At 34.7% G+C, this 27,072-nt stretch overlaps 1 protein-coding gene across 1 annotated transcript in view; it reads left to right on the plus strand.

Annotated features, from left to right (window-relative positions):
- Positions 1-27,072, plus strand: part of Pde9 (phosphodiesterase 9) — a 341,755-nt gene that overhangs the window by 217,543 nt on the left and 97,140 nt on the right. The gene's annotated exons all lie outside the window — the stretch shown is intronic.

Below are 27,072 nucleotides of genomic sequence, written 5' to 3' on the forward strand. Positions count from 1 at the left end.
AATATTTAGTTGTAGCCTTTTTATACTCAGCTGAGCAGAGCTCACAGAGTATATTAATTTTGTTCGCATAACAGTAATCCGTAACGGCATAAACTAATCGAGATAGATATAGACTTTAATATATCAAAATGATCTGGGTGAAAAAAGAAATTCATTTAGCAATGTCCGTCCGTCCGTCCGTCTGTCCGTCCGTCCGTCCGTAAACATGAAATTTGGTATGTAGGTTCCTTGGCACTCATCTTAGATCGCTATTTAAAATTAACGAAATTGGACTACAACCACGCCCACTTTTTCGATATCGAAAATTTCGAAAAACCGAAAAATTGCGATAATTCATTACCAAAGACGGATAAAGCGATGGTAGGTGGGTTGGCCTTATGACGCAGAATAGAAAATTAGTAAAATTTTGGACAATGGGCGTGGCACCGCCAACTTTTAAAAGAAGGTAATTTAAAAGTTTTGTAAGCTGTAATTGGCAGTCGTTGAAGATATCATGATGAAATTTAGCAGGAACATTACTACTATTACTATATCTGCGCTAAATAAAAATTAGCAAAATCGGATGACGAACACGCCCACTTAAAAAAAAATTTTTTTTAAGTCGAATTTTAACAAAAAATTTACTATCTTTACAGTATATAAGTAAATTATGTCAAGATTCAACTCCAGTAATGATATGGTGCAACAAAATACAAAAATAAAAGAAAATTTCAAAATGGGCGTGGCTCCGCCTTTTTTCGTTTAATTTGTCTAGAATACTTTTAATGCCATAAGTCGAACAAAAATTTACCAATTTTTGTGAAATGTGGTAGGAGCATAGATTCTATGACGATAACAGTTTTCTGTGAAAATGGGCGAAATCGGTTGAAGCCACTCCCAGTTTCTATACACACCCGACCGTCTGTCCTTCCGCTCCTAACATATCAAGTAGAAGAAAATGAAAAAATTCTGCAGGGCGAAATCAAAAGCCCTTGGAAATTTGGCAGAAATACTGTTCGTGGTATTATATATATATATAAATAAATTAGCGGTACCCGACAGATGATGTTCTGGGTCACCCTGGTCCACATTTTGGTTGATATCTCGAAAACGCCTTCACATATACAACTAAGGGCCACTCCCTTCTAAACCCTCATTAATACCTTTAATTTGATACCCATATCGTACAATGCATTCTGGAGTCACCCCTGGTCCACCTTTATGGCGATATCTCGAAAAGGAATCCACCTATAGAACTAAGGATCACTCCCTTTTAAAATACTCATTACCACCTTTCATTTGATACCCATATCGTACAAACATATTCTAGAGTCAGCCCTGGTTCACCTTTATGGCGATATCTCGAAAAGGCGTCTACCTATAGAACTAAGAATCACTCCCTTTTAAAATACTCATTACCACCTTTCATTTGATACCCATATCGTACAAACATATTCTAGAGTCAGCCCTGGTTCACCTTTATGGCGATATCCCGAAATGGCGTCCACCCATAGAGCTATGGCCCACTCCCTTTTAAAATACTCTTTAATACCTTACACATGTCATTCAAACACATTCCAGGGTTACCCTAGGTTCATTTTCCTATATGGTGATTTTCCCTTATTTTGTCTACAAAGCTCTCAGCTGAGTATGTAATGTTCGGTTACACCCGAACTTAGCCTTCCTTACTTGTTTTATTTAATTTTAATTAAAAAAAAAAATAAAGTGTGTGTTTTTTTTTTAATTATTAATTTATTTTGTTTTTAATGATACGGGTTGAACTTAATTTAAGAGATCTGTTTAAAATTTAAAGTTTTTGATTTCGTTTTTTTTTTTTAATATTTTTATATGTTTTATTGTTAAAATTTTCCAGTTTCTAACCATCAGCCTTCGTGGGAAAAAAGTTCGCTTTGCCTAAGTTTTCCTAAATTTATGAGATACTGCCATTGTATAACACATCACTATATACAAACAAACAAACATACATACATACATCTACCGCGATGATTTTGCCAAATACACTTAAGTACTTACGCATCTGGAATGAGTGGATTTGTGACGCCAATCATAATACCACAAAGCCAATAAGTCACTGCTGAGTAAACAATTTATTTGAGAGATGAGTTTTGCTATACACACACATGCATACTTGTATGTAAGTGTATATGTTTGGAAATAACTGTTTGTTTATATGTATTACTCCATCTGCTTATCTTCTCACACCAGGCCATTGGCAAAATTTAATTTCACGTGTCAAAATTATTAATTACAATTAATAATTACATTTTTGGTGATGCGTTAAGCGCACAGCAGTAATGGCTAGCGGCACGTAACTGTTTGAGTTGGGTATGAGCGAGACGGCAAGACAAAAATGTTTGGTTTGGCAAGTTAACAAGTAGCAAGTGGCTGTTAAGTCAACCACATGAAATGCTTAGTTTGAGCTCATAAATAAAATTATAGTCAATTAATTTGACGCCTTCGAGAGCTTAAATAAACTTTCTTTAACCAATGCTTTGTCATTATTTAAGTTATCAATTTATATTAAATGATACCCCACTAAGCAATTTATTTTTATTACATAATTTAGTACTATTTAAATTATACTAACTTGGTCGTATCTATTATCGAAATACATAGAGTTGAGGCACATACATACACCCAAAATATTGAAGTGCAGTTTTAACGTCCGCCGCGGTGTGATGGTAACGTGCTCCGCCTACCACACCAAAGATCCTGGGTTCACAGCCCGGGTAAAGCTACATTAAAATATTAGAAACAAGTTTTTTCAATTAGAAGAAAATTTTCCTAAGCGGGGTCGCCCTTCGCCAGTGTTTGGCAAGCACTCCGAAAAAAAAAGGAACTCCCCAGGGTGATTTTCTCTCCCCACTACGGTGGTTTGTAGCACTAATCGAGATACTACTCGAGCTTGATAAGAATGGCTTGAGGCTTATGACAGCTTATGAGTTCGTCGTTGTTATTGTAGTATTTGTGGCTTTTCCCACAACGTGAAGCGAAGTCCTAAAGTGTGTGCTTAGCAATCTACATAACTGGGCGACTCCGAGCGACCTGAATATTAACCCAAGCTAGAGAGAACTGATACTCTGTAGCAACAGAACCATATGCCACAATTTCGCCTGTCTCCACTAAGCGGCAAAAGCCTCCCGATCTCAACTAGGATTAAGTAACTTGGAGTCGAAATAGACAACATGTTAAACTGGAAATCCGATATGTAAGAAAAGTAGATAAGGCTTACATCGTCTAATACTCGTGTATGAAATAAGTTAGTGAAAACTGTTGCTGTCATAGGGAAACATTAAAGAACTAAACAAAGTACAGCGAGTAGCTTGTGCAGGGGTAATAGATGCGTTAAATGTTGTCCTTAATCATCTGCCACTGGACTTTCACATACGCCCTATGGCTACTGCCTCTGTCATCAGACTTAGGGAGTCTGGTATGCATGTTCTCCGACAGCCAAGCAGCACTCATGACACTAATGAATTCACCACTTACGTCCTCGAAGGCTGTCAATAACTGTAAGAAGGTGCTGCGCAATGCAGTAAAGTCAGTAATCATTACTCTCGCATGGATAAACCGGCAAAGGCCGGTGCATATTTAGATATCAGTGAAGCAATCGCGGTTCATCGACCGCATTCTTATATATTCTTATAAGTTTTTTTTCTAATCATGTTGCAGCTCCTTTTATTGCGCCTGTGTTAACCGATGTCACATATCAAAACAACAGGCCACAATATCATCCTTCAGACTCCATTCAAATAACAGTTCATACAACGTATCAGCTATTTCCGAGCCTGTTGCAGCATATAATTTTGGAGCTCTATTAACTGTTCGCCATTCCTGTAAGTAACAACAACTGGAAGTCGTTTCACCTTTTCACGACCTGTTATTTCTGGAAGTGGTTTTCCATCCCAATGCAAAGTGCCGCAATTTATCTATTAAAAAAAACCTACTATTCAAAATTTGTTCATTCAAGAGCAGTATAGTTTTAATAAGAAAATGTCAAAGAAATCTTTTGTAGTTGTTTGCAATTTTAAAATATATAGTTTCATTTCTTTATACTTTTTTTTTATTTCTTTCGACATGCTTGTTGCAAGAACAAGTTGCAGTGCAGGCTTAAATTTGTTGTGGCATCACGCATTTCGAAAGAAAATTTATTAAAAAAATATATGTGTATACTTTTTTAAATAATTAAACTTCAAGTTTGGCTTCAAGGGATATATGTATTTGTGTATAAAAAAGTTTATTTGAGCGTTTTTTACCCGAATACCACGATTCACTGATAAACACATTTGCACAGACTTAATTTATTTTTCATATTTGTTTGTCGAAAGCAATATATATTTTGTCCTGTAACTCTGTTATTGATCGACCGATTTTGAAGATTGTGGCCATTTTAGCATAGTAAGAAAATAAAGATCTTATTAAAAATAAAAAAATTTTCGAAGGGTTTAGTAATATGGAGGCCTGAAACACGAAACTGTCAACATTCGTCATTTTTCAGGATTTCAAGCCCTTTGCGCCACCTCTAAATCTTTTTGGATTGGCCTAAAACTTTGAATATATTCGTTTTTGAACTATTCGCATAGGGGGGAGATCAAGAATCCAAACACTTTTTTTCCCTCCATACAACGAAGGGCCACCCTAATGTTAATACATATATACATATTTGAAAAACAGCTCTAGGAATTGTAATTGAGCTCGGTTTAAAATTATACGCACATACATACATATATATATACTTTTATGAGCAATTTCATATCAACTCGACCAAAACTTTAATGTTCGAAAATTCGAACTTTTTTCGAAAACCCCTTAAATTTTATAAATAGATACAAAAATAAATACATGTTTGTTGTGGTATTATGCAAACAATAAAACAGCCTTTAAAGATTTTTTGAAGTAATATTCGAATATCCGAACAGCTAAAAAACGGGTTTTAACTGCCATTTGATGCAGCTGACGTTGTTCTAAATTGAAAATTATATTTCTTTTCTGTCATATGTCCATAAGGAGAGCAAATTCGTTCAATATTCGGAATTTCGAAGTTGAGGCTAGGGCTTTGTAATAGGTATAAGTAAGTTACAAAACGGGTAAATCTTCATTTTCACAAAATAAATTCAAAGGCGAGTCGAAATCATATTCGAAGAGACAAGGTAAAGATTCATTCCAAAGCAAAAGGTTACAAAAATACCTAAAAGCCTTATTATTCGCATTGCTGAAACTGGAATAAAATTACTTATTTTAATTTCTAAATTTGAGAAAATCTTTCATTGTACGAAATTTCGAACATAATAATCAAGTATCGAAGACCTCTGAATAAGCTCGAAGGCGGGTTATATGCGTTGCGGAGCAATGAAATAGTAAAAAGGAGGACAAATAATGTTCGAAAATTCGAACATTTGAAAAAACTCATACCATTTTAGTTTCAGGCTATCAAAATTAAAAAAAGCACACACAAATGTTACTCGCATTGATATAAAAAAAAACTCCGGTTTCCATCATAAAAAAAGGTCCGATTTCCATCACTACGTTTAGAAATGGAGACTAACCCATGTACATATTTCACACATGTAGATTAATACATGTGTTTACTTTAAAACACGCACATTAACGCGAATTGATTTTTAGCAGCGTTCTGCGCTTTATCTTTGCCTGACACCCATACACACACGCTATTAAAGTAATATCCTGCATTCATTCATACATTCATTCTCTTCATTAGTTCACTGTGATGATGATTTTATACAAAAGCGCTCTTATTTTATATGTCATTATTAGCGAGTGTATTAAATGTATATGTATATGTATTTTACTTGGCTTATATAAACGGTATATAGGCATGCGAATGCTTTTAGCGATCTCACTACAAACAGAGTACTGCTTTCAATATTTTGTTGCATACATAAAGGCGCTTAATGCGCATAAATGGCTTAATAGTACTTTTAGATGTATATCCATATAAATTCTATGTTTGTTGTGCACCTTGTCCGATTATATGACCTTTATCAAGTCATGAGCGTGTTTACAGAAAGAAAACCTTAAAAATTAAACAATTAAAACATCACCAGCCATTGGTTTTCAAAATTATTTGTATCCAAAATGACCTGTACTGAATATAAGAAAATTTTTTAGAAATACTACACGTTTTTGTTATAGCATTTAGAATTCTGAATATTGCATGGCTTTCTGTACTTTTTTCACTTAGTAAATTTCACAATGTATAGCATAATTTTAGGCACATGTATTGGAAGTTAATAGCGAAAGCGTACCTATACATGGAATAGTCGGTAGAATGCGCAGTTTGTATGTTTGAATTTCATGATGTCAAATCTCACGAAGCTCTAGCTAGCGGATTGATCCGCAAAGCCTTCAAATACATATCTGCTGCTCCACAAAATGAATGCATCAGCTTTACGAGTATCATTTGGAGTAGGCATACAGCTTTGGGGATCTCCAATTTTTAGGAAATCGTCTTATATGTTACATCGAATTTAACATCGAATTTTTCTAGAGAAGCCTCGGTTTAGTTGATCATAGCACTTTTCCCTTCTTGACAGAAACTCTAAAAATTCAGAGCATGCTTTAAGGGCGTTCTTTTTAAAAATAAGAATTTAGGTGTGTCGTTTTCTCTAACATTGAACGCACTGGGGTGTATTCTTGTTATTCACAACGACAAAAAATTAAGCCTTCATTAATGTAACATGTTCTAAGCAAATTGAGCATATATTGAGTTGACAGAAACTAATTACTTTTTAAGATTGAAGCGTTTTTACTTTTAAACAGTTTTACAATGCGTTTCTCGGCACGCTCAAGGAAAGTAAGGGCCTTTCTACGAAATTTAAATATCATTGCATACTTATAGGCATGTCTATTATTAACAAACAAATGCTCACATGATTCATAACATTGCTTAAAGCAAAGATATTTTTTAAATGAAAATCAATGCAAACAATATAACAACACAAATTAATACACTTTTAGGCATCCAAAATTTAATTTTTAAAAGTTCTGGAAAGTTTTACCCAGTATTTGGTTTAAACAAATTTACAGACCAATTTTTTTTTATTAAAACTTTTATTGTTGACTTCTGGTCGCAAGTGTTTTACTTTTACTAAGTATGGAGACGCAGCTTCAATTCTTTTAAAAATTCTTGTTTAAAGGCCCGAGGACTAATACAGCCCCAAATACATTCATTCGCTACGTTAAAACTGCATCTCCAAAACTCTCTAAAACAATATCAAGTCCGCAGAAAAGTATGCAACATTTAGTTCATTGTCGTCATCATAGCCGCGTTAGTACAATGTAAAAGTATATGTGAGCCTATTGTTGCTTGTGACTATATGGTACTAAATGTTGCATACTTTTCTGCGCACCTGATATTGTTTTAGCCATTTCTGACTATGGAGTTTTAGCGTTGCGAAAGTTCGAATTTGGGGGTAGGTCTCTTGTTATGCAACACTGGCGATCATTTTTGCTTTGCAAATTTTAGAAAATTGAAAGCATACTTTTTTGAAAACGGTTTTGAGTTCAGAAAAAATCAATTAATGGACAAGAACTATCACTTACTAGCCATAAGATTGGAATAAAGTGCATTCCTAGGTTGAAGAACATATAACTAGCTGTAAGTGACCGCATAGTTTTAGGCTGATACTATATAGTTATACGTTATGTAGAGCAAATCTTTTTCTTTTCGTCCATAACATACTTTGTTTCCTTTTCCTAAAATTCAGCTATTTCATTGGTATATTTTTAGGTAGCTAGCAACATTTATTTCATTTATCTACTGTATAACATTTAGTTTTCAGTATAATTTTGCTATTTAAGTATCCTGAAAAAATAAACGATCATAAAGGCTAAGTTATAAGGTAAAGTTAATTATAATGTATTATATAAATTAAAAAAAATATATAAGGAATCATACTTTTAGGCGCGATTTTGATAGATTCAATTTTTTGTGGAAAAGTAATTCGAACATCAAACATATTTAAACGGACCTTTCTAATTGCAAACTGAGTAAAATAATTAGTAAAATTTAGTATCCTACTATAGTAAATAAAAAATTTAATTGTCAACAATTTTGCACGTCAGGGTCTTACTGCATATTTCTTGAGTAAAATATGATCCATGATTTTGGAGTCAGATTTACAAGAATAATAACATATATATCTAAGTACATTGCAACTTATGAAATGCAAGTAAATTTTTTTTTGAATATTAAAACTCGTAGATTTTCTTAAAACCCCACTCGCAGCCTTTCCCCACACATGCCAAGCCATAGCAACTATCCTTATTAGTGGCTGCCTTGGCGCATATACAGATACCTCAAAGCAAAATTTAAAAAAACAGAATAAAGAAAAAACGTCAGCACATACACTTAACTTGTTAGCTGTTTTTTGTTGTTATTAAGAAGCTTGTGTTGTTGCTGTGGCACGAATTCATTTCACACCAAGGCGTATTGTGTTAAAACAGCTTGCAATTCCTTGGAGGAACGACACAATTTGCGTCACGCACAACTGCCGCATAACCCCTTCAACGTTTTGTTCTCCCTCATCAACTAATTTATACACCAACACCTCTAAAATAGCACAGTTTTATAAATATTTGTATGCATCCATCAGCATTTAGTATTGCATACTTTTGTGCGCTCGCAATCACTCGCCAAATATATCAAGACTCTACGCCAACGCGCTATTTGCAGTTTTTATTGCACGAAATTTTGCAAAATTATTATATGCGATTGTTGTTTGTCTATTTTTTTCTATACACACATTTTACTGCTCACTCCAGCTGCGTGGAATTTCAATAAGCTAATGTTATGCTTGGTTTTATGTCCAAAAGTATGCATTAGCTTTTTTGTGGTGTTTATGATAACTGCTTGTTGCGTAAATCTGTGGGATAGCTGGCTTCGAATGGCACTGAATGAATTCTTTATTTTTATTTAGTGCAAAAAGGAATTTTTTAATCTTAATAAATAACTAAAGAAGTTATTGTTACTTGCTTTGTGGGGGTGCCATAAATGAATGCGGATTTGATGTGCTGCAAATGTGCAACAACCTAAAAGTATGCAACAATTGTATAACTACTTTATTGCGGTCAAGTGCAGGCTGTGTAGAAAAGTTTTGTAGAAAATAGGAAATTTTCATTGAAACATGCATATACAAGAATTGAGGTAGCCCCGTACTTCGGTATAAACAGATATGATTGCCCAGTACTAAGCACTCATACGGCTAAGGCCCAGACATGGTTTTTGGATCACTTATATGGAGAAGAAACTCACTGCATAACTTTGCAGTCTGTGATCTGAGTTCGACATTCAGAATGCTGTCATTGAAGAAATTTCGACAAGACGCAATCCAAACAGGCTGAAACCGCCATACCTCAATAGGCTCATGAGGAACAATGCCCGGACCACGCAGTATCCAGCCAAACGAATTTCCGATAGTTTAGATGTTTGAAAAACACAGTCTAGGAAATGCGTCTGTAGGTTTGACAGATATAAAATAGAAGCAATATGTTTTAAGTAATATTCATATTTGATCGATACTTTGTATTCTGGTTTTGTCTTGTCGGGATAATTTACGGTCGGGATTTCGTCGTGTATGGATTACATATTTCGGGACTCTGTATTAAATTTTTTCGTTTGACATAATTAAGATTTTAAGAACAAATTTTAAGTTACAAGATGAAAGACTTTTTTCAACTTCTAACACTATTTCCATATGCTGACAAAAAGTGACAAATGATGGCAACTCCTATGTAGCCTCAAATAAAAAAATGGATATTCCTTGCCAATTCATTAAGAAGATAGGTCAGGTTGAATCGACCGGTTAATAAAGAACTATTAAACACTGAATGTGTACATAGTGTTGCCAGAATTAGTTTGACGACCAAAGGGAAAACCCCTAATTAGTTATCAGGACTTATGTTATAGAATAACTCCGTTCTCTTGGCAAATACTAGCTCCTAGCTAATTGATGTCTTCAGATCTAGTAACTCTGCCGCCCCTATTTGCTGTAGCCTACACCTCGTCACCGCAGGACACGAACACAGAGCATGCCCAACCATTTCTTCCTGGAGCGCGCACTTCCTACATCAGCTGTTACTGACGAGGCCCAACTTATAAGCATAAGATACCAGAAGGCAGTGTTCAGCTAGTATGCCAATTGGCGGCCTAAAGTTTTTTCTCTTTAGAGATATAAGCAACTTTGTGCGTCTAACGTCGTAGGATTTTTACACGATCCTAAAAATTTTGCCACTCCGCTTATCTGTGCTTTCCTGCTTTATGGATCCAATGCAACTGTAATTTTATTTTGATATCTACCAAATGGGTTGGAACGTCTGCTATCGATTCATCGAGTGTTAAACAATCCTTTGTCAACTCATCGCTCTTTTCTTACCTTCTATACCTTTAAGACCGCGAACCTAGTATAGACGCTCCAATATAGATGTTCTTCAAGAAGAGATTTTAATTAAACATTTTTTTACTAATTTTTCAATATGCAGCCTTAGCTTAAATAGGTCATAGCTTTGAAATTCACCTCATTTAGTTTCAATTTGAAATATCTTTTTCCATATTTTTTCATAACTTTTCAATATGCAACCTTTAGTTGAAAAAAAGTTTAAATGGACCGCTTTTGTAAACTGCTTTGAAATTCACCTTATCTAGTTTCAATTTGAAATCGTTTTTCTTACTATTATTACGCAGCAGTTGATATTTAATAAAGAATATAATTTAAAAAAATATTTTTTGTTAAGTCTTAATTTTGCAACAGGTGGCAACTCACGCAGAAATTGTTAAAAAACTCTGTCAAAATTGTTTGTTTTGAGCTAGAGTAGAGCTATCTTGCCATTTTCATGGAACAACAATTTTTCAAATGGTGGCAGCACTCACAACTCACGCTCCATGAAACCTTCTAAAATGTAGTTAGTTTTTGTTTAGATTATTAAGAATAAAATATTTAAAAAAATTTTCCGAAAATTGAGTAACTTTTAAAACTCATTTGAAAATAAGGTGTTCAACAGGTGTCAATTCTTTAAAAAGTTTGTGCTAAGTGTACTTAAAAGTGCTTCAAATTTAAGATCTATTTTGTTTGGCTTGTAAGTTTGATTACAAAAAAAAAATTTTGCAAAATGCGGCGACCTTTTTTTATTTGAAGTTTTAGTACCTTAAAGATCTTAAAAAACATGCAAAGGTGGCAGCTCTAAGAGTATGTATTTGTGATATTTTTGAAACAAACTGATGATCTTCAGTATTTTTATATTTTTTGTCCATATTGCATCGCTGCGTTTTACTTGACTCAATAACCAATGCTCTATTTAAAAAGCTATATTTAAAATGAGTGGCAACTCTAGTTTAAAAAAATTCCACATATCCCTCCAAAGAAACGTGCGATTAATGCCTAAAGAGATTGGTTCCCGATTGAACTCTTTTGTCCACATTTGGGCACAATTGATCCCCTTTAGCCCCTTTCGGGTAGGTACAGTTGGGATTAGTCAGTTTGAAATCTATGTAGCCCATTGTTAGAAATATTTAAAAAAAACGGCAATGAAGTGAATAAAATAAAACAGATTACAGATGACTGAATCGAATTATTTAGGAAAAATGCGGAGCTTCTTACCGAACCTAAATTACTAGGACTTAATGACTACGCCGGAGTTAAGGTTAACTTTTCGGAGAATATTTTGTATTCCTTTTTGAAAAGCGGGCAAACAATGTACATCAAATAGATTTGGTGATTTGGCAAACCCTTCGATTGTGTTACTGCCACAAGAAAGGCGACTGGTCCCTATTTGATTCCTTTTTGAACCGAAAAGGGCTAATATTCATATGTTCCCATATGGGGATTTGTCCTATCGATCCCTTTCGGGTATAAATGGGTACAATTAGGCTCTTCATAGGACATGCTCAAACAAAGGGGAGCAGTTCAACTCGTACAAAGATATCAAAACTGGCATTGATCGCATACTCCTTTGCGACTCATCCCGGATTCATCCTAGAATAATCGCATTTTTGCAGGGATATGCATCTATTTTACACTGTATTGTTTTTAAGACAAATCATAGCCAAAATGTTTGCAGCCGTTTAATTTGGCATCCGAGTATACCTTTGCAAGCGAATAAAAATGGAGAAAAATCACAAACCCAATACCTGCCTACGCCTTTATAGCAGCACGTATTTTAATTAACTAAATTACTGCTAAACCACACTTTTCTCCTTTAACATCAAATTACTTTTTTCATTTTACTATACATACTAAAATAATTTACACAATTCCAAATAAAATACACTCGATTTTAAATTTTGCCTTACAAAACGTTTTTCGTTTGCCTCGTTGTAAGAGAAATGTCCTGAGGCATTGTAGCTTCAGCAACCTATCTGAGCAACAACAAACAAGTAAACAATATTGAATATCCTTACATTGAAATTTTGTGTAATTCAATATCTTGTAAAAGTAGCAAATTGATTAATAAGGCAGAGAGAAAGAAAGAGGCAGTGCACGTGTGTGTGTTGAGTAAGAAGGAAGAAGTACGGCAAATGAGATAAGCATGTAAAAGTTTCCCTGGCTCTGCGTCTTGTTTGGGAAATTTTAAATTTTTTTATAATATCCTTTATTGATAAGGGGCCTGTTTGCTTGTCGTTAACCAAAGCACAAACTCATAACATCAATGAGCACAAAGTGAATGCCAATGCTATTAAGGGTAATGACAGCAATGACAACAACAAACTGTACAACAGAATACGAAGCTCAATAGTTTTAATGCATTAGAGAACTTATTGTATGTCAGAATCAAGCCGAATTTCGAAAAAAATATTAAGCATAACGATTTAAGCTTTTAAAGCTATGTACGTCACGCGTATTAAGCTTTGATTTGAGTAAAAGCTTTTTGCATGTGATAACTTAATCCTTCGCACAATCTTTTATGTCTAAGATATTAAAATAATAAATTGGGAATTTGATATTCCGATATTGATATTGTCTAAATACGCCATGGTGTATCTTTTTAAGTATTGCTGCGATACTCCAAACTAATCGATTGCTAGGACAACGTAGATGTGGGAAAAATCTTATCGGATACTGTTTTCGAAAAAATCACTTTATTTCACTACTTAGTACAAATTTTCGCCCATAATCGTTTAAACGTTTAAGCGCCAATTAAGTAAGTAAGTAAGTACAAATTTTGGACCTTAATGTGCCTGCGATTTAAGCTTACTGTTGGTCACTTTGATTGCCATTGCTACTGCTCTTATAGTCTTTGCAGGTAGAACTCCTGTTCCTGTAAGCAGCTTTTGCCAAGTACGCAAGTATTCTCCCTCAGGTAAATAAAGAAGCCAAATATGTGATGGTCCTTTTTATGTGTTCGCAAATTCATAGTACAAAATATTGCGCCTACGTTATGAGGTTTCACCCCAAGTTTCTATAAAAATATGCGAATCAAATAACACAAATTTTAAACTTGTTGTTGTGTATTTGCAAATTTTTGTACTGCTGAAAAGCTGTGAGCAGAGCTCACAGAGTATATTAATTTTGTTCGCATAACGGTTATCCGTAACGCACAAACTAATCGAAATAGATATAGACTTCTATATATCAAAATGATCTGTGCGAAAAAAGAAATTCATTTAGCCATGTCCGTCCGTCCTTCCTTCCGTCCGTCCGTTAACACGATAACTTCAGTAAATTTTGAGGTATCTTAATGAAATTTGGTATGTACGCTCCGTGGCACTCATCTCAGATCGCTATTTAAAATGAACGAAATCGGACTATAACCACGCTCACTATTTCGATATCGAAAATTTCGAAAAAGTGCGATAATTCCTTACCAAAGACGGATAAAGCGATGAAACTTGGTAGGTGGGTTGGCCTTATGACGCAGAATAGAAAATAAGTAAAATTTTGGACAATGGCTCTGAAGCTACAGAGGTTTGTATTGCGCTCATCAATCCTTGATTCGCAGCTAATGATCGTCCTTGAGCTTCATTGAAAGGGATAGGAAATTTGAGGCATTTAAAATTGAAAAGACAAATCTATCGATATCAATTGAATCCTTGGCATCAAACTTTTTTGTCTACGAAAATTTCCGATAAAATGAATTGTTTCAATGACATTCGTAAAACTTTTGTGATGAAAAGCCTTGTCCCACTACATAAGCGTGGATAATCGAAATAACGAAGCATAAATATTATGATATTATGGGCCCTTTTTTGAGGATCAATCGATGAGGGGAAATTTCTGATGGCTCAAAAGAGCTAATAAACTCAATCGGATATGCACAGCTTGGAACTCTTCCACGACTGCGTTAATAGAGTGATAAGTTGTCTTGGCTATAGTGATATTAACATCCTCATTTTAAGGTACCTAAAATGCCTTTTCTCAAAGCCATTTATAGTTTGTAAAGATAGATTCAATATTTGGAAGAAACATTAGCTATTAAAGCTTCAGATGATGTCATAATTTCTCAATAACTTACAGGAAAAGAAATCACATCTGTTGGTAAAGAAATAGAAATTTTGCCATAATTAATTTCAAGAAGTTGTTTAGCAAAAGCTGCTGCTGAAGTGTTTCCGCCAAAATGCCCTCTTATGTTTCTAAAGATAGTAAATTTTTGTACGTAAAGCCGACTAAAAAGCACGCATTTACTTCAACTGCGGCTGTTCCAGCAAGTAACAGCACCACCTTTGGAATGATCATTGCACCTTAAATTCTTAAGGGTTCGGTCTAAAACTTGCAGCGACTGTTTATGAGTCATGGTGCACACATCGCACACCCTCACTTTGGCCTGACCGTTTGCTTATGTCGCACTACGGTGTATCAGATGTTTGCAGACAGTGGTCATTTAAATGCGGAGTTCTACGTCCACCACACAAAGGGTATCCGCGGTATCTGAGAAAGCAACTGCCATAGTGATTTATCTTTTTCTCTTACATCAATTAATCAAATTAAACAGAAATGTTTTTTTCCGATTCCTCTAGGCGTGTCCAAAAATACCAACCCTAAAGATAGCACAAAAGAATACTAAAGGAATAACAGCCAAACCCAACTCTGCAATCAAACGTTTGGTGTTGAAATAAGCTAAGTTTTTAAGGCAGCCATAGTTCTGAATGTCCCATTTGTCTTGTTTACATGTTGAAATAATATAAGTTTTTAAGGCAGCCATAGTTCTGAAAGTTCCATTTGTCTTGTTTTTTTTTCAATTCCTATATTACTGGTGCTGTTAGGACTTAACGTCATATAGCTCCTTACCAATTTTCATTATTCCATTTGTATGGTAGGTGTCACCCTCTTTTTTTATATTGAAGTTATGTTTAGCCTATGACAATCTTAGATAGGTTTCTAGTAGGTGATTCAAATTTAGTTGTGATCGGCCGATCCGTTTAGGGGGCAACCGATTTATAACTACATACAAACATACATAATTTGAAATTTATATATATAGATAGATAGAAGATGTGGATAGACTGAAGTTCATAAAAAATTTTAACGGCGGAAGATTATTAAACATCCAAAAGGAATAACAGCCAAACAACTCTGTAGTCAAACTTTGGCTGTTATAATAACCTAAGTATGTACGGCAGTCATAGTTCTGAAAAATCCCATTTGTAGGGAAGGTCCCACGCCCTCTTTTCCCCAATTTCTTTCTTTCCCGAGTTCCTAAAACGTATTAAGGCACTCAACCAAATGGGCGACTAAGCTGTGGAGCTTTTTTAGCATTTTCCGAATATATTTGTAATCGAAGTCGATGCAACGATACCGCAATTCAGTAAAATATCTACAACTATTTCTGCATCACACATGGGACTATTTCCCTTTAGTCGTCGCGGTTTTGCGTCTGGCGCAGTATAATTCGTATGTTTTCTTATGTCCCTTATAAGCACCTACGGAAGAAGAGGACACTACACACTAGCCCAGTCAGGGGAGTTCTCGTTATGTGTAGTGGTGAAATAAAAAAAAAAAAGAAATTTATTCAAATATATTTTTTTTTCACTTCATCGTTTCACTGAACAAGAATTCCCCACAGAATCACTAAAAACCCGAAGACTTAGTGGTCTGAGAAACCCTATACGATCTTTAGTAGTGCTACATATTCGACGAGTATGAATTAGTTTTTTTTGTTATCCTTCATAGATATGGCATGACCTATAAAACCTTTGAATTTATAGAAAAAACTCGAGTAACGCCTAAAAGTATGCAACTCTAGATTTTTGATTGATTTCAAATTTAATATTGTAATGAATTCTGAGGATTTCTGATAATTATGCCCTTTCTACTAACGTTTGAATCGATGAACTGTCGAATAAATAACTGCAATATTCAGTATTGCAAAATGGTCTTTATTAGACAACTTTGGGAGTAGTACTTCACAATTATACTGCACCAATATTGTGTTTAAATCGAACTGATTAGTTATTCCTCAGGTTGTGCTGCTTTTATACTCTCTGTTGCCTCGTTCACATATTTCTCCTAAGGTCTACGAACATGGAACAGTTGTATCACATACTTCTGGTCTTAGCTGATGACCACATGTGTGTATGTGAGATATCTCTTCACTTCGAGCTGCTGGTTATTCTTCGTTGCCTTGTACATAAGTGTGGCTGCTTGCTGTAGTGTGTACATGTGCATAAGTGTGGCTGCTTGCTGGTTTTGTTGTTGTGATTATTTAGACAGCATAGTGATGCCAACATTCGCCACAATATGAAATTTAAAAAAAATGCCATAAACTCGGCATGCGAAAAAATCTAGGTTATAACTATAGCTTATTTCAAGGTGCTTTCAACCTACGCTATTAAGCTATGGCGTCGCAAAAGTGTGAATTTCTAAAAATATTCATAAAAGTGAAGTGATAAAAACGGAAACGCAGCTTGCGTTTGCTTTATAAGGCGTATAACCGCGTATACGCATAAATGTTGCATACGTGCAGGTGTCGCTATATTTCAGAGTTTCACAAGTTTTTTTATTAAATATTGGCAGCAATGAAAAATTCACTTTCAGAACGATGCAAAATAGTCACTGAAGCAAGCGAACACACACTAGCAAACTAATAAGTTCTTTATTTACTTAAATTTTGAAAATGTACAAGTTTACTTTGCATACTTGCAGGCGAAGAAAAATAAAAATATCTAGAAAATAAAGCGCTGCTTTTACACGCTGCCAATACTTTGATCGATGAAATGGAAAATTTTTATGTTTTGAAAATCTGCTTAGTAGCTGAGCTCGATTTTTGTTTTTTATTTTCTATATTTGTTGTTTATTGGCTGTCATTGCCTGCTGCTGTCGTGCAGTGCTTCTGAAGCAGTCAATTATGATTGCATTTTTTCCTTTCGCAGCATACTTTAGAGCAGCAGCAGCCAATCAACGGAATTTATTGTTTTAAACTTTTTTTGTATGTTTTGGATTAAAAAAAGTTTTTTTTGTTTCATTTTAAATTTTGCTTACAGAAATGACTTGAAGCACATGACTTTGATTTACTTCATCTCTCATCCACCAGCGGGTTAGGGGGTTAGAATATATCAGCGGTAGGAATGCCTATCGTAAGAGGCGACTAAAAGACCAAATGGATTGAAGTGTTTGTGCAGCGCAACCCTCTCAAGCTGTTTAGCTTCACTACTTTCTTTGATGTTATATTTTCGGAGAAGGTGTCAAAGCTAACTTCTAGACGTATAAGTTTTTGTTATGAGGATCAGCTCTGAGTTTTCTGCTGTCTCCAGTCCGCAATAGTCTAGCCACTAATTTGTGCGTATCATGACTAGATTTAGCTTTAGGCGTGCTTCTTCTGTGTGTCGCCTGCGTCTCCAACTAAAAATGAATCATCAGGCATTTCAAGATTAAGAATTTAATCGCAACTGGCGGCCTACAGGTCATCCACCAAGTATTGATCCTTGTGCTGCTTCGCATATAACTTTCTTGTTACGTGGACGCTCTGAGGTTTGATATATAAGGATACGATCACTAAGGTAGCTTCCGATGACGTGCTATAGGAAGCGTGCGTTTCTTCCTACTTAGGTTGCATGAAGGAAAATTCGTTTGTTTTAGCATTACCTTACTGTGCTTTTTCTGCGCTTATAAGGACTTCAATTCCGCCAAAAGTGAATTTTCCTGGACTGTAGCCATGTTGCTTGGGTGGTAGTCTTCCTGCTTATTCTACAGCATCTACGATACGTGGTTTTAGTATCCTTGAAAAAGTTTTCCGGCTGGGTCTAGGTTGCATAACGGTCGGTATGCTGATGGCGTATCCGCCTCCTCCGCCTTTGCCTTTACCAAGTAACACAACCTGCTGCTTTTTCCAAGTGTTGGAGAAAAACCCATTTTTTAGACATGCGCGCGATACATATCCAGCATAACCCCTGAGCTCATTTCCGCAATTTCTTCTGGCTTTTGCTAGGATATCTTATTATGTTTCAACCTTCTTACTGCAACTTGTAACTCTGCTGAGGTAAATGGCGCTGGTTCTTCAAGTGTGCTTATGTGGAAGTAACTATCTTCTTTTATGCCGTGGTTGGGAAAGAGCGATTCTGCTAGTTTATACATTTCAGCTGGATCTAGCTCCTGTTGTTGACATCCTGGCTCAAACCTTTTTTTGTACTATTTTGTGACGCATGCTCCAAGCGTTTTTTGTGATATCTATCCGAAGCTCCTTCCATTTATGCTTCTTGCTTTTAGTTTTAGGGGCCTTCAGTTGCTTTCTCTCTTTCTTGTATGACTCTGCTTCGACAGTGGCTTGCCTCTAGCGTCTGGCTCTCGTAGATACTCGCCTTAAGCGTAAGCATTTTTGTCTTATCTCTGCTATTTTTTTTGTCCACCAATAAACGGATTTTTTGGGCTGTTAATTTGCTTATGCGACGCCATGTTAGAGTTAACACGCTCTCTTTGATGAGACGACATTGCTTAGCGGGTATGTGCCGATCTCAGCAATTAGGGCTCCACTGTTTGGCTTTGCCTCGTTCCATCTGTGGATGCTTCTAACTGTGTTCGCCCTAGGCGCTTCTTGTGGCCCTTCTAGGAAAAAATCTATTGGTGATCGCTGCCCGTAAAGCTTTCAAGCAGTTTCTGCTTTAGCATATCTCCAGAAATACGTTCCGACGCCTTTGTAATATCCGAACTTTGAAAATCTTGAAATGTTTTTTTAGTTTAGAATATGGTAACAATAACTACCTCAGCAACGCTCTGTCACTTAACTGGTTAAGCTGCTGAGTATGAAAATGGGAAATCATAAATAACTGTTGCAAAAACATTTTAACACGGTATTAAGCCATACACATCACTCATGCGCCACGTATGACAATTTGGTTTAAGTTTATCATGAGGCGAATGCTGTGTGCAGGTTTTTTTAAATTCTTTTGTGTTAGCGTGGTGTATGTGTAAGTATGTGAGTGTGAGTTTTATGCTTTATATTCACATCAAATAAATATTTTGAGTTGTTAAAAAAGTATTGCACTTTTTTATTGCTTCGTTTTATTTTCAAGCAACATTTTGTTTGGTTTAAATCCCAATGCATAAAAACGAGCAGAGAAGGAAGATATCGCATAACGTAAGAGACACGCACGCAATTGTATATATAAATGTATAAGCTTTATAGAATTTCTGCAGCTACTTTATGTATTATTATAAACTCATATAGAAATTTAATCTTTTGAATAATCCTTAAATTTTTATGTATTACAATATTTGGGATTTTTTGTGAATTTTTTTTTTTGACTAAAGCTAGAGGCAATTTGAGGACAAATACACTGAAAGTAGGGTTGCCACCTTATTTTCGAGTAACACAAAATCAAATTATAAATCGCATTCAATAATATAAATATCGACACCAATAGCGAAATTTTATTTGGTTCTATATAAGTTGCCTAATGAAGACATTTTATGTTAAATTGCAAATAAGTGGTAACTCTAAAAATTGTGTGCTTGTTTTCAGTAATTAATTTCTATATATAATAACTTGTTATGTCTGCGGTTTGACGTTGTTAATCATTTAAACACTTGAAAATATGTATTTTTTATGAAAATCTTAAAAAAGCGTTTTGTTTAAACAGAGTTGCCAGAGAGTTGAAAAAATTGAGTTTGAATGCTCAAATGTGTAAATTTTTATAAAAAGAATAGTATGCATATTTCTAATTTAAGTTTTAGCATTTAAATTAGAAATGTAGAATAGGAAACATTGCGATGAACTATGCAGTCTTGTCATATTTTCTATATAGCAAAGTTAAAAATTTTTATTGAAAAACATGTTTATAAAAAAAAATTCTATAAAATGTTTGCATATCCTTCAGCTTTAGTAAGCTCATTATTTATTCTCTTCAAAGTGTAGCTGGTTATCATATATACGAATTAGAGTTTCCACCTAATACAAGTATTAAATAAGTTTTCGTCAATAAGACCGAAATCTCAGAATTTTGATTTTTATTTTGTGCGGCTGAGAGCAAAGCACACAGACGCCAGCTTTCTACTTGAAGAGCTTATGCAAAAACTAGCTCCCTGCTCATGAAATTCATAGGGTTGCCATACAATTTATTTGCCAAAAAAATTTGCAAACGTTTATGATAGAGCATAATAATTATAAAAAATAAACAAAAAGGAAAATAGTATATACCGATTACTCGTGAAAAGGACCACAACAGATGATGTAACTTTATCACAAAGAAATAATTTCAGACTTTCTAAGAACAGCTTTATCTCGGGATAACATTATCGTAGCAAATTATTGGCGTCGAGCTTTCGATTTGTTATCGGACTGTAATCGCAAAGTCAACGGCTTCCATCGGCTTTCTACCGGTTTCTTATCGGCTTGTCTTCGACGTATGTGTTATCAACATTTAGTTGAAGTTATATCGGTATATGTTCCATAATAAGCCGATTAGTGATAACAAATTTATAACACTTCGGTATCAAATTTATAACTTTTTAAAAACAAATCGAATACTTTCCGATAAAAAATTGATAATTTTTCGGTAACACGCTGATAAAAACTTGGTTACACTGCGATAATAAACCTATTTTCGATAAAAATTCGTTAACTTTTGGATAAAAATCGATAACATGCCGATAAAAATTTAACAACACTCTGACAACAAACCGATAACTTTATGACAAAATGTCGTTAGTTTTTCGAAAAAGTGTTCATATTTTTTCGTTACTAAATCGTTAACATAACGACATCTTTTAAAACTAAATCGATATGTTGAAATTGGCAAAACTCCGATAGCAAATCGATACATTTCTCACAACATGATGATAAATCGATAGCTTTTTGATATGAAGTCGATAAGTGCTCTTTAACACGCCGATAAAAAAATGGGTAACACTCCGATTTTTCTAAACGGGGTCACCCCTCGGCAGTGTTTGGCAAGCGCTCCGGGTGTATTTCTGCCATGAAAAGCTCTCAGTGAAAAGTCATCTGCCTTGCAGATGCCGTTCGGAGTCGGCATAAAACATGTAGGTCCCGTCCGGCTAATTTGTAGGGAAAATCAAGAGGAGCACGACGCATATTGGAAGAGAAGCTCGGCCTTAGATCTCTTCGGAGGTTATCGCGCCTTACATTTTTATTTTTAACACTCGGATAAATTTTTAATAACATATGGTTATTTTTCGAAAAACTATTTATTTGATAATAACCCGATAATATAGACACTTTTTTGATTTTAAATCGATATGGCGTGATTGGTAAAACTCCGATAGCAAATCGATATTTTTTTATAACAAATACATATTTTTAAAAAAATTTTTGTTATTTTTCGTTAATAAATCTATAACTTTTTGATAAGAAATATATATGTTTAAATTGTTAACTCTCCGATAAGAAATCTATAACTGTTATCATAAAGTTCGATAACTCGTCGGTACAGGGAATTTATAACAATAAAAAATTGATAACTCTTCTACACCTCGTCGATAACGCGCCTATAACGAAACGATAACTCGGCGAAAAACAATGAATCACACGCTCTTAAGCGGTCGATAACAAACCAATAAATCATCGATGACAAATCGTTAATACTTCGATAACAAGATGAAAATACAGCGTTTGATTTTTCCTCATTATATCAAAAGTAATGTAGTGACTACACTTGCGCATACATTATGTATTACAGCATATCACTTTCAAAGACTACGCTTATGCTTACACTTACCTTACGCTGACGTTCTGGAATCCTCCATTCTCCACACCTTCATATTGCTATTCTCATTGAGCATTGAATTTATTATCTCCGTTGTCGCTGCTTCCTTTTTTGTGTTTTCAACTTTCCTTCTCTCTAACCACATCCTGTGGCCTTACTTTTAAACTTCATTATTTATTATAAATGCTTTTTATACTTTAAAATTCCTGAATGTTTTCTAATTCGTTATGAAAATATGCTTAAGTCGAAGCTGAAAAAGATGAAAAGAAAAGAGTAACTATAGAATCATATGTTTTCATAATGATGTTTAACGTGTGTCTGTTTTTATCTATGTGTGGGAGTGGATGAACTTGACTGCTTGCTAATAGTAGTGAGCAAAGTAAACTGGATAATGTTGTTTTATTTTGAAAGGGACTAAACTTATTGTTACTAATTGGAGAACTAAAAGCTTTATAAGCAGCTTAAGAACACAACAGTAACGGCTTTCAGAAAGGTGTTTGCATTTCAAGTTATTATTTGCAGCTATGAAATTATGTAATATGAAATATTTCAATAATTGTGCAGCTAGAAATGTACAAATAAAAGTCAGTTGCTCCAAAAAATGTGCAATAACATCGAATCAATTACACAATGCTTTCAAAACCACACTTGAATTCAAATGTTAGGTTTGAATAGCATTCATCGGCAGTTTACTGAAGTTTGAGACATTAATCTCGCTCACTGCTACACATCAGTGACTCCATAAAAAAATGTAGCCTAAAAGTATGCAACACATTTTTTGCACCCTGTTAAAATATTGTTGCACTTCTGTGCTTAGTTTATGTATTTTTATACCTTTCATGAAAATGAAATGGTATATTAATTTCGTCACGAAACCGAAAATTGTAAGTCCTTAAAGGAAAATAGATAGACCCACCATTAAGTATACCGAAATAATCAGGTTGAAGAGCTGAGTTGTTTTAGCCATGTCCGTCTGTCCGTCTGTCCGTCTGTCCGTCTGTCTGTTTGTATGCAAACTAGTCCCTCAATTTTTGAGATATCTTGATAAAATTTGGTGAGCAGGTGTATTTGGGTGTCCGATTAGACATTTGTCGGAACCGACCGGATCGGACCACTATAGCATATATCCTCCATACAACCGATTTTTCAGAAAAAGAGGATTTTTGTAATATCTTACCCAATTTAACAGATTGAAGCTTCAAACTTCACCACATACTTTCGTATATTGAACATATTGTTGCCTGAAAAAATTTGTGAGATCGGTCGTATATATAGTATATATCCCCCACAACCGATTGTTCAGATAAGGAACTTTTCGTAATTACTGCCCTATTTTAAGAGCTAGAGGCTTCAAATTTCAGCGAATGCTTACGTATATAGCATATATTGTTGTCTGAAAAAATCATAAAGATCGGTGGTATATATAGTATATATATGGTGGTATATATAGTATATATATATATAGTATATATATATATATTTTCGCAAATTTTAGCCCCATTTTAACAGCTAGAAGCTTCAAATTTCACCGAATATTTACTTATATAGCATATATTGTTGTCTGAAAAAATCATAGAGATCGGTTGTATATATAGTATATATCTCATACAACCGATTGTTCAGATAAGAAACTTTTCGCAATTTCTACCCCATTTTAACAGCTATAAGCTTCAAATTTCACTGATTGCTTACGTATATAGCATATATTGTTGTCTGAAAAAATCATAGAGATCGTATATAGCATATATTGTTGTCTGAAAAAATCATAGGGATCGGTGGTATATATATTATATACTTCATATAAACTGTCATATTGACCCCTTTTTTACGGCTAGAAGCTTCAAGATTCATCAAATTTCATCAAATAGTTACGTTTACGTCATATATTTTTGAAATACGTGATTCGTAGCCTTAGTTTTTACATGCAGACCACAAAAAACGTGAAGCTTTGCATCCTCACACAGATTACCTACCTATTTTTTATTTTATATTTATCTTAAAAATCGTTTAGATATGTTCAAATTTCACCAAATGCTTACGTGTATAGCATATATTGTTGTCTGAGAAAATCATAGATACCGGTGGTATATATAGTATATATCCCATACAACCGATTGTTCAGATAAGAAACCTTGCGCAATTTCTTCCCCATTTTAACAGTTATAAGCTTCAAATTTCACCGATTGCTTACGTATATAGTATGTATTGTTGTGTCAAAAAATCATAGAGATCGGTGATATATATAATATATATATGATGGTATATATAGTATATATATATAGTATATATATATTTTTTTTACGATTTCGGCCCCATTTTAACAGCTAGAAGCTTCAAATTTCACCAACTGCTTACGTGTATAGCATATATTGATGTCTGAAAAAATCATTGAGATCGGTGGTACACATAGTATATATCTCATACAACCGATTGTTCAGATAAGAAACTTTGCGCAATTTCTGCCCCATTTTAACAGCTAGAAGCTTCAAATTTCACAAAATGCTTACGTATATAGCATATATTGTTGTCTGAAAAAATCATAGAGATCGGTCGTATATATATTATATACTTCATATAAACTGTCATTTTGACCCCTTTTTTACGGCTAGAATCTTCAAAATTCATCAAATTTCATCAAATAGTTACGTTTTCGTCATATATTTTTGAAATACGTGATTCGTAGTCATAGTTTTTACACGCAGACCACAAAAAACCTGAAACTTTGCATCCTCACACAAAGTACCTACCTGTTTTTTATTTTATATTTATCTTAAAAATCGTTAAGGTATGTAGATCTGTTCACTATATATTTCTTATCTTATACATCCGATTATTCGGAGATTACGAACGGGATAAGATTATTGTTCAGCCCCATTCATGAAAGGTATGAAGTCTTCGGCACAGCCGAAGACAGTCCCGTTCTTACTTGTTTTTTTTTTTTTTTCTTCTGATTAATAAAATATGCTTCCAATAAGTCGTGATTAATATAAACTCCTTCCTCATTTCTCTGTCATTTCTCACTAATTTTTTGGCTTCAAGTGTCAGCTGCTATGTAATAATGACTCTGTCCTAAGCTAGGGGCGTGTATTGTTGAGAAATTACTTTGCATTATGCTGCTGATAGTTGAATGTTATTATCTGTTGGTTAGCTCTTGCGACTAAAAGCATTATAATGACGGTGCATAGGAGCTTTTAACTAAATTTACTGTGTCGTGCATTTGCATTTAGTAAACGTAAACGGCATTTGTGAAATGTTCTTCCCAAATTGATATTTTTATAACGAGTGCCCTAATTATACACCCGTAAATTTCACCAAAAAATACGACGACATCCGGAAGGTAATAAGTCCGGGCAAACTCGTGTAAGAACGGAAACGACGACCTTGTGACCGATGTTCAGAGAGTACTTAGATTATGAGGGGAACTATTCTATGCTCTCCTAAATGGAGACAGCGATATACCGCACAGGGATGATGAACCCGATCTCGCGATCGATGATGACGAAATCAGAATAGCAATAACCAGACTAAAAAACAACAAGGCCGCGGGCGCTAATGGATTGCCTGTGGTGCTGTTCAAATACGGCGGCCAGGAGTTGGGAGCGCATGCCAGATGATTGAAATCTAAGTGTTCTTTGCCCAATCCACAAGAAAGTGGATACTGCAAACTGCGCCTACTATCGCGGAATCAGCCTTCTTAATATCGCATATAAGGTCCTGTCATGTGTATTATGCGAAAGATTCAAGTCAACCGTGAATCGGCTGATTGGACCTTATCAGTACAGCTTCAGACCTGATAAATCTAATATCGACCAGATTTATACAATGCGCCAAATTTTGGAAAAAACTCGCGAATAAAGAATTGACACACATTACCTCTTCGACGATTTTAAAACCGCCTTCGACAGCACGAAAAGTAAGTAAGTTCTGCTTACCCAAAACTGGAAAAAGAAGCGGGAAAGATGAGCTTGAGGGTGGATGAGGACAAAACAAAATAGCTGCTGTCATCGAGCAAAGGATCAGCGCATTTGCGCCTTGGAAACCATGCTACTGTTGGCAACCATAATTTCGAAATAGTAAAAGAATTCGTTTTTTGGGAACCAACATTAACACAAGCAATAACATCAGCTCTGAAATCCAGCGAAGAATCACTCTTGCCAATAAATGTTATTTTCGACTAGACTTCGTTTTCGGAGTCATCTTTTATTAAAATTAATATTTTTCGTCGAATAGTCCTTTTTTTAAATCTCTTTTAATCCTACTTTACATCTTATATCCTTTTGATGTTATCTTTGTATTTAATGTTCTTTCTACCAAATATATAGCTAGATTTTTTTTAATAAGACTTTCAAATACATTGCTCGCTTTAATCAGCTGTCAAATCTTATCAAAACGTCTTTTCTGCATTAAATGCTCTCTTTATTCTCAAGTTCTTGATTCCCTTAAGTCTCTTTTCCTGCCTACTTTCAGGCGCATTGCTATCATCAACAAAACAAACACTTTTCAATGCACTTTTGTTCCGCTTATTATCATTTGAAAATCCACTGTGCACTGTACACATTTAAATTGAATTTCCGGCCATTCTACCACCGCTAATAGTCAGCATATGCTGCTTCCGGTATTCGACGTCATCGACGGCGCTTTGTCACTTACACCGGCGCCGTGTAAATTTTTTTATTTTATTAAACACTTTTTTATGATGCTCTTTAGTCAATGCGTCACAGTTTAGCTTGAGTAATTTTTTCATATATTATAAATATACTTGCAAAAAAAAACAAAAAAAAAAACGACGCAAAATTTTTTGCTCGCCACGCCAGCAAAGTCCCACGCCCTGCGTAGCGCCATTAACCAGTCGCCAAGGTAGGCGTTGCTCTAAAATTGTATTTCCTGTTTATGATATGCGCAATTTTTTCCAACGGTTTGCATTTTTTTTTAGTTTTTGCGTTTATATTCTCGTTGACAAATCTTTA

This window comes from Eurosta solidaginis, chromosome 4 (genome assembly GCF_040869045.1).
Source record: "Eurosta solidaginis isolate ZX-2024a chromosome 4, ASM4086904v1, whole genome shotgun sequence".
NCBI lineage: Eukaryota > Metazoa > Arthropoda > Insecta > Diptera > Tephritidae > Eurosta > Eurosta solidaginis.